Below are 10004 nucleotides of genomic sequence, written 5' to 3' on the forward strand. Positions count from 1 at the left end.
GGAGTGGTTGCGCTAGAGGCTGCTGGAACTGGAGTGGTTGCGCCAGAGGCTGCAGGAGCTGGAGTGGTTGCGCTAGAGGCTGCAGGAACTGGAGTGGTTGCGCCAGAGGCTGCAGGAGCTGGAGTGGTTGCGCTAGAGGCTGCTGGAACTGGAGTGGTTGCGCCAGAGGCTGCAGGAACTGGAGTGGTTGCGCCAGAGGCTGCAGGAACTGGAGTGGTTGCGCCAGAGGCTGCAGGAACTGGAGTGGTTGCGCCAGAGGCTGCAGGAACTGGAGTGGTTGCGCCAGAGGCTGCAGGAACTGGAGTGGTTGCGCCAGAGGCTGCTGGAGCTGGAGTGGTTGCGCCAGAGGCTGCTGGAGCTGGAGTGGTTGTGCCAGAGGCTGCTTGAGCTGCTGTGGCTGATAAAATATGATTAAACTTTATTAAAACGTTTTAGAGGCATAATTCTAGTCCTGTTGAGAAGTTTGGCTATGCGAGTGCCTTTACATCTCCCTTTACATGACACCTCTGCATTGCAGGAATTTTAGTCTTTCCATACGTCAAGAAAATTCCTGGCATGTCCTGGTTTTCAGGTGTAAAAGTGGTGTCAGGAGCTGCTGAATTCCGAAACCCGACTGTCGTGCAAATTATACAAAATGTAGCGGCTTTAGCTGCTAGTCGACAGCCGAAAAGTGACACTAGAGTAGAACACGGATGAAGACCCTGCTCGCCTTCCTTAATGGCTGTAAAGTCCTTCCAACAAAAGTGGCCACTATGTCTTCATCACATGTCAACATGCCAGACATTGGCCTGATCCTAGCAAAGGGTTCCTGGCTTGGAAGTAAACCAGACAGGGCAGATACCGTATTTTTCTGTGTATAAGACTATACCCCCCGTATATTTTCAAGTTTAAAATTGGGGGTCGTCTTATACATGGATAGTGCATATGGGGGATTTCTTTATTTGGAGTCCCAAAAAATAGGAATCGTGTTACACAGTGTGTGTGTGTGTGTGTGTGTGTGTGTGTGTGAGAGAGAGAGAGAGAGAGAGAGAGAGAGAGAGAGGGAGGGGGGGAGTGTTATACATGGAAAAATATGGTAATTTCCAGGCTGAAATTGACGGAGTTTATCAAGACAAGGCAAGATTTTTGCCATTGTGGGCTGAGCGAGATGAGGATTGCTTTTGGAGAGCAGCTTAATTCTCCAAATGGATCACTGACATATGATTACAGTGGTACCTTGGGTTACATACGCTTCAGGTTACATACGCTTCAGGTTACAGACGCCGCTAACCCAGAAATAGTACCACAGGTTAAGAACTTTACCTCAGGATGAGAACAGAAATTGTGTTCCGGTGGCGCGGCAGCAGCAAGCGGCCCCATTAGCTAAAGTGGTGCTTCAGGTTAAGAACAGTTTCAGGTTAAGAACGGAGCTCCGGAACGAATTAAGAACTTAACCTGAGGTACCACTGTACTGCCAGAAAGGTTGAATAGGCATTAAATTGGATGGGGGAAATAAAGGCTGACATTTTTATGTCAACAAAATGCTGGGCAAATAGAAAGAAAGGATGAGACCCGCATTCACAAGCAGTACCATTCCCATGTTAAACACTGATCTGGAAGCATCCTAACAAATTCCTTATGGCATGAGCTTTTGGGGGCTATAGTCGGGGTGCCAACTTCAATAAAAAATGGGGTGGTGGTGGTGGCAGGTAATTCCCACGCCACATAATCAATCACACAATTTGAATGGCACTTCCCATCAACATTGAAGGATCCCGGCCTCCTCGAATATTTTACTGGGGAGGGGCAAAGGGACTTTGGCCCCTCGGAGTTGGCTCCTATGGTTGCAGTAAACTTGCTCTTGATTTGAGTGAGTTTTTTTATTTGTAAGTCAGTTTGAAGAACTCCTTGGGGCTACAAAACAGGATCCTAAATAAATATTATTATTCTTTAAAACACACACACCATTTTGAATACGGGGTTATATACGGTGCCCACAAATAACTCCCCCCTCAAAAAATACACATAATAGAAATTTAGATTATTTTAAGCTGCTCCTCCAGCTTCTCATATTTCAAAAGAAAGAATACTTGCTTCATGAGGGCTAGAAACCTTTAAAAAAACACATATTTGTTCTGGAAACTGGTGATTTCTGCAGGAAGTTCTGGGATCAAATCAGAAACTGTAATGGCTTCTATAAATCTGAGACTGTCACTGGAAAATAGGGACACTTGGAGGGTCTGCTAGGTACCCCATCCTCCCACTGATTCTCCCTCGCTAGTACCCTCCTCATTTGCCGTAGGAGAGAAGCAGGGAGCTGCAAGTTTCGTGCTTCTCTTGTAAGGTCTGTTTTCCAACCCACCTCTATTTTTAGGTAGGATTCAACTGCACGCTGGCAAATTCAGATTGTGCAATTATAGTTGATTGGGAGGTCTTGCACAACACCTCCGCTTCTCCAGAAGAACCTGACGTTTGCAATAAAAAAAGCGACAGGGGAAATGCGCTAGGAAGTGTGGCTTAATGCTTGCTTTGATTCAAATTCATCTAAGCTCCCTTGGAAACAAATCAGAATGAATGCTGAACAAAACAGCTTGTCTGGAAGCTCCGTGGAACCTGGGAATCTAGCATGAAGAAGATCTAGAGGCAAAATAAAATAAAATAAAATAAAATCCTTACCTGTTAAGTTAAGGAACAACAGCAAAATAATCCACAAGGAACGCTTGGACAATTTCGGCAGGTGGTCCATTGCGGCTTTAGCAGTGTGAGAGTCTGGATAAGCTCTTCCTAAAGCTGTCGCATTTATACCAGGTGGGCCAGACTAAATGTGCCACATTTGATTGAGAAGGTGTGGCACACCTTATTCATCTTAATGGACGGTCTCTCCACGAAGGGCAGGGCTCAGAATGAGTCTTTGAAAGAGCTGATATGATTAATCTTGCCCTTTGTTTGTTTTGTGACGAAAATAGGAAATATCTCTCTCGACAAGATGAGTGGAAGAGTTTGTGAATGCTTCCCTCCCCCCCGCCCCCTGCGATGCAAAATATTTTTTTTTAAAAATCCTCAGATGAGGTTTCTATAAAAAGTAAGCGTGCGTCAAGCGATTGTTAAGAGGGTGAACAGGAAAAAATTCACTTCCAAATGAGCAAGAAATGACGAGTCACACATCTCAACACTCCCCCCCTCAAAATTGCTTACATACCAGGAGAATGGCAGCAGAGAGAGAGAGAGAGAGAGAGAGAGAGAGAGAGAGAGAGAGAGTCAGAAACCACTTGTTACAGAAGAGGAGGAGAGTGAGAATTTAGTGATGGGAGAAACTGGACAGGGGTAGGAAACCAATTTTGTTCTAAGGTCTACGTTGCCAAAAATATTTTATAGGGATGCTTGCTGCCCTCCCTTGTGCAAGCATGTTTGAACACAGACAAATGCAGCCACATGCACAAGACTGGTTAAAATGTCACAAGAGCAGATATAGAGGCTGACATATGCCTAGACATAGCTGGGATTTGTTTGCCAGACATAGCACCCGGGAAAACCTGGGCATATGGCAACCATGGAAGTGTTGCTTTTTGGGGGGCAATTAGAAAAACAACAACACCAACTCAAAAACTTTTCACTTTTTGAAATATCGCAATCCTAAGATAATGTTGTTGTTGTTTAGTTGTTTAGTCGTGTCCGACCCTTCGTGACCCCATGGACCAGAGCACACCAGGCACTCCTGTCTTCCACTGCCTCCCGCAGTTTGGTCAAACTCATGCTGGTAGCTTCGAGAACACTGTCCAACCATCTCGTCCTCTGTCGTCCCCTTCTCCTTTTGCCCTCCAATTTTCCCAACATCAGGGTCCTTCCCAGGGAGTCTTCTCTTCTCATGAGGTGGCCAAAATATTGGAGCCTCAGCTTCAGGATCTGTCCTTCCAGTGAGCACTCAGGGCATAGAACTGTAGAGTTGGAAGGAACCCAATGGTCACCTGGTCCAATCCCCTGGAATGTAGGGATCACTTCTGAAGAACCCCTGGCAGATGGGCATCCTACCTCTGCCATGAAGCCTACAAGGAAGGAGAATCCACCACCTTCTGAGGTAGCCTGTTCCACAGCCAAACAGCTCTTACCGTCAGGAAGTTCTTCCCAATGTTTAGTTGGAATCTCCTTCTAATTTGAATCCATTGGTTCGGGTCCTACCCACCAGAGCAGCAGAGAACAAACTTCCACGTGACAACCCTCCAGATATTTGAAGATGGCTTTCATATCACCTCTCAGTCGATTCTTCCCCAGCCAACTTGATTCCTAGATCCTTTATCATCTCGGTCACCTTCCTCTGCATGCGTCCCAGCTTGTCAATATCCTTCTTTAAACTATGGCACCGAGAACCTGGCACAGCACTCCAGGTGTGGTCTGACCAAGGCTGAACAGAGCAGTACCATTGCAGACCCTCCAAGTGTCCCTATTTAGAGAAGCCATCCTGGTTTCAGATTTGTCCTGAAATGTCCCACTTTTCCTTAAAAAGGTAAAGGGACCCCTGACCGTTAGGTCCAGTCGCGGATGACTCTGGGGTTGTGGCACTCATCTCGCTTTACTGGCCAAGGGACCTGGCCTACAGCTTCCGGGTCATGTGGCCAGCATGACTAAGCCACTTCTGGTGAACCAGAGCAGCGCACAGAAACGCCGTTTACCTTCCCGCAGGAGCGGTACCTATTTATCTACTTGCACTTTGATGTGCTTTCGAACTACTAGGTTGGCAGGAGCAGGGACTGAGCAATGGGAGCTCACCCTGTCACGGGGATTCGAACCGCCAACCTTCTGACCGGCAAATCCTAGGCTCTGTGGTTTAACCCACAGCGCCACCCGCGTCCCTTAGGACGCACTTTTCCTTAGGATGTTCACTGGAGAAATGTTGGAGTAAATGTATGGAGTAAGACGACCCTCTGAGCTGTCTGAAGGCAATCTTGTATAGGAAAGCTTTTTTATGTTTAATGTTGTATTATGTTTTTATATATGTTGGAAGCTGTCCAGAGTGGCTGGGGCAACCCAGTTAGATGTATGGGGTATAAAGAGTAAAATTATCATTCTGGAATGGAGCGTCCCTATTTTTGATTGGAAAAATGTTGGAGGCTATGCTATTGCTTCCCTTAATCTGGACACTCCACTTCTGCCTATATTCTGAATGTATTGAACATTTCACATTTTCCTCTTCTTATTTTACTATTTTATGTTTATTATTTGTGTGTTGACTTTATGTAGCTTTTCCTTAAAAAAAAAAGCACCTGGAAAAATAAGTTGAAAACATAGACTCATGAGAATGCAGGATATTATTGATGGAAACAGGGCAATAGCAAGCACTTTCTGTATCAGGAGGATTGATGAAATGCAGGTATAACCAGGACATTTTGCTCTATGAGATGTCATAGGATATGTCCCAATCTTCCCAATCAAGCTGGCCATGTTATTTTTGGCTCGTGTGGAATGGCAAAGGTCTCCATCTCGACTCCCTACAAAGGCTGGCCAGGTTATGCTATAACGTGAGTCAGAAAATCCTTCAAGCATCTCTCTCTAGGACTAAGACTATAACAGCAGCAGCAGCAGCAGCAGTAGTAGTAGCAGTGATAATGGTAATGACAACAGCAAGAATAACAAAAATTTCGAAACGGGCCATTTGCTGCCCTGTCATGACACCCAAAATCAGTTGCCTGAGGCAGCTGCCTCACTTAGCCTCTTAGAAGCAAAACATTTAGGTATCATTTGCTATAATTTTGGGAGGTTTTGTTGTCGCTGATACTGCCCTTTCCAAACAGAACTTCTTCTTTGAAGTTTGGGAGCATTTATTCTCAAGGATTCTGGAGACGATAATAACTGAGACGTATGCAAAGTCATTGCAGAGCCGACGAGGAGAGAAGTAGAGTTGCAATCTGCCTTTCCTGTTAACTCTGGAAAATAATTAACACTAATTGGGCAGTTGAGGAAAAGACTCAGGGTTGCCCATCAGGAAGCGTGAAATGAGGGCTTCTGAAAGTTGTTACCCCTACATTTTTAAGGCCTTGGAGATGCTATGTTATCTCACCTCATTTTGTACACCCAGTGCCATTTTTTTTTTTTAAGAAAAAGGGGTGCTGGTACTCACCATGAAGGAACTTAAAAAAAAATTGGGGGGGGGGAGTGCAGGTACTACATATCCTTGAATACCCCCAGAAAACCCCCACTGTGTATACATCAAGAAGATACTATGAGAGCAGAATATGAGATCAGAAATTTCTTCCCAGAGAGCTAATGGGAGTTAAACACAGACAGAATTTGGAGCCAAACAGAGTGGTGGTGAATTTACTTGAAATTCTGGTTTATCAACTTCAGCGGGAGAAAGGCAGGCAGGATGTGATAATTCTTCCCCAGAAACAATATATTACCTATAGGACAATTAATCAAGCTTGCAGAAAATGAGCCAGCGCCAGAGACAAGATCCAGTCACCTTTGCCAACGTCTGATATTGCTTCTTTGTCGGAACAGGAAACAGAAGATGACTGGGTTTTTGGCAGTGATTCAGAAGACTAGGGAATATCCACCTTTGTGGGATGAAGCCCAGCGCGTGAACCCAGGTCACCAGAGGTAAACATGGATCCAGTATGGACAGATGGAAGACACCACATGAATCTGCAGATTCAAAAATGGTTTATTTAACACAGACGTGTGAGTTGGGCAGCAGGGCAAGGAGGTCAGGGGACCCAACTCTGTTGCTCCTTTCCTTGACATAAAGAAACCTCAAACTCTCAATAAAGAAATTTAAACTCCAAATGAGGACACATGGATGACGAGGGAGTCAAATGGGTCTAATGGAAGATAAGGAGACAGCAGAGAAGTTGAATGAATTATTTGTATCTGTCTTCCCAATGGAAGATATAGGGCAGACTCCAGTGCTTGAGGTGACTTTTGTAGGAGAGGAATCTGAGGAGCTGAGACAGATGGTGGTGATCAGAGATAAATGGAGAAAATAAAAACTTGACAGACAGCATCCGAACAAGCATAATGAAAGAACTCAGCTGTGAAATTGATGTTCTAACAAAAATATAGAAAAATATAGAACTTGTTCCTCAAATCAGCCTCCATAACTAAGGAGTGGAAAGAAGACATTGTAACACCAATTTTTAAGAAGGGGTCAAGAGAGGATCCTGGAAATTACAAGCCAGTTATCTTAACATCTATCATGGGGAAACTGGTGGAAAGTATTGTTAAGGATGGAATAACCAAGCATATAGAAGATAAAGCCTTGCTGAAGAACAACCAGCATGGCTTCTGCAAGGGCAAGTCATAGAATAATAGAATTACCATATTTTTCGCCCTAGAGGACGCACTTTTCCCCCTCCAAAAATGAAGGAGGAATGTGTGTGTGTCCTATGGGGCGAATGCAGGCTCCGAGGGTTGTGCAGAGCTGCCTGCAGTCCCAGGCTCAGCGCAGCTCAGCGCGGCCATCGGGAGCGGGGCGCGAAGTCCCGCCCGGCTCCTGATGGCTGCGCAGAGCTGCCTGCAGTCCCAGGCTCAGCGCACTTCTTCCCATCGCCAGCCCCACAAGCTCGGGGGACAGCGGGGAGGTGGAGCGCGCCTTCCCGCTGTTCGCCGACCTGGTTCTTCCAGCCCCGCACCTGGGGAAAAAAATAATTTCCCCCCCTTTATTTCCCCCCCAAAAAACTAGGTGCGTCCTATGGGCCGGTGTGTCCTATGGGGCGCAAAATACAGTATAGAGTCTTAGAATTGGGACCCCCAGGGTCATCTAGTCCAGTCCCCTGAAATGCCGAAATTACAGCTAAAGCATCCATGACAGATGGCCATCCAACCTCTGTTTAAAAACCTCCAAGGAAGGAGAGTCCACAACCTCTCATGGGAGTCTGTTCCACCGCTGAACAGCTCTGTCAGAAGTTTTTTTGGAATGTTTAGTCACAATCTCCTTTCTTGCAACTTGAAGCCATTAAGTCCTACCCTCCAGAGCAAGAGGAAACAAGCAAGCTCCCTCCTCCATGTGACCCCACAAGACTCTTTTTATGTTCTTAACCACCATTACCATTACCTTCATCCTTCCCAGAAGCCCTTAGTGCAACCTAAAGCCTTTGCAGCACTCAAGAGAGCCTCCTTTGAATGTCTGTTGCTTCCTCTCGCATTCCAGCTCAAGACCGTGACCAGATACAGACGCCTTGACTTCAGCGTCATTCGACTCCTTTCACTCCCTCCCACGCACCACCGAATTGTGTGGCAGCTTGCACAATATTGTGTTGACATTTTGGTTGGTTCCAGAATGGTGGATTTTGGAATGCTCTTCGTGGTTGCTTCCTCTCACTGTTGCTGTAACTTGGGCAGCTGGCTAGGACCTCATCCAACTTCAAAATGGTGGCTGGGAGATGGAGAAGAGAATAACTATTTAAATATGGAGCCAAAGGAGCGAGCCCTATGAGTCCATGGTCTAACTTTCCAAGAGAGGGCATACAGACCTTGAGGGGGTTGGAGAATGTAGAGAGAGTTTTGAGACAGTTGCTGAGGTGTTACTCTCCTCTGATGATTTAGTCCTAGTTATGTTTGATGACAGCTCCTTTTCCTCAGTAATTATGTGTTTTTTAAGCACCTGACTCTGCCATTTCTATTACTTTGGAACAGAATGAACACTTACTCAATAGCGAAAGTACAATGCACAAACAAAGACTCTGTTGGCTGATGGGTACCTGCCACATTCCAGACATTGTGTGGTTCCAGTAATGTTACCTTATCTACCAACTTCAGTAGCTCTCGGACACTCCAAATGCCACCTGAAAGGAATGATGCAGTTTTTCATTTTTGCCTTGGGGTGGCTATTATGAGATATGGGTGGGTGGGTATGTACTAGTCCATATAACTGTATGCAGGGTGGATTAAAATCAATGGTTTTTTAATATATATATTTTTTAAAAATCAGATTTTTTAAAATTTAAACCAGATTTTTTTATTTATTCAAATTGGACTTTTTAAATTTAAATTGGGTTTTTAAAATAAAATGCTTTTGGAGGAAAATATCTTTCTAAAGATAGTTTTTTTTATTTAAGTTACATTAAAGTCCAAAGGCTATTCATCAAGAAATAAGGATTTGTTTAAGTTTCTCATGTGTGCTAAAACTCAGTCTACTTTTTTTTTTAAAAAAAATGTTTAACCATATCAGTTAACAAACATGGATACATGTGCTATAATGCTATTGTTTTAGTTAAATAAATTGTTTAAATTGTTATTAAGGAAATGATTATTTTTCTCCTTCCAATAAAGTACAGCAGAAAAGTTGTCCAAATACAAACATTTAACTTATTAAACCTCACAACAGTTTCATAATTATCCATCTGTTTATTTCTAATAGTATAACCAAATCAGTAATTTTTTTATATAACTGTAAAAACTACTCTGAAATTTTTTTATTCCAAAAATGAAACCTTCATCTGGTTGTAAATATTAAGATTATACCAGCAAGAATGAGTCTTTCGGGGGGGGGGAATGATTTAAATCAAGTCAAATAGTTCAAAAGAAGAATCAGCATTTACTGACAGTGGTGTCTGTGTGGGGAGGGCAAGAGAGGACATTCCATGCCACCTCCCCATAATCTTGGATATATTTATTTTAATGTAGGCACACACACACAAGCAGCTAGTCAACGAGAGGTTTAAAGTGATCTCCAAGTTAAAGTTTAAAGTGATCTCCAAGACCACTCCTATGGAGAGGGGCTGCCAGACTCAAACTCTTTGCATTTTATGGAGGTGAGCAGGCGGCTCTAGGCTGCATTCAGATGGCACTTTATTCTGTGCATGTAGCACTCAATGTGTGTGTGCATCGAAAGAGAGAAAAAATAGCCAGGTACCAGAAAAGGAAGGCATGCAAATATCCCAACTAGAGATACTGAGGCAGCTACTAGTACAGGACAAGCTGAATGGCAGCTGAAGTACACACTGAAAGCACATCCTTTACCAGATGAGTGAAAATTTGAGCTGCTTACGCAATGCTGGATGAAGAAGAAGAGTTTGGATTTGATATCCCGCCTT

The sequence above is a fragment of the Podarcis liolepis genome (assembly GCF_965112155.1).
Source record: "Podarcis liolepis genome assembly, chromosome: 2".
NCBI lineage: Eukaryota > Metazoa > Chordata > Lepidosauria > Squamata > Lacertidae > Podarcis > Podarcis liolepis.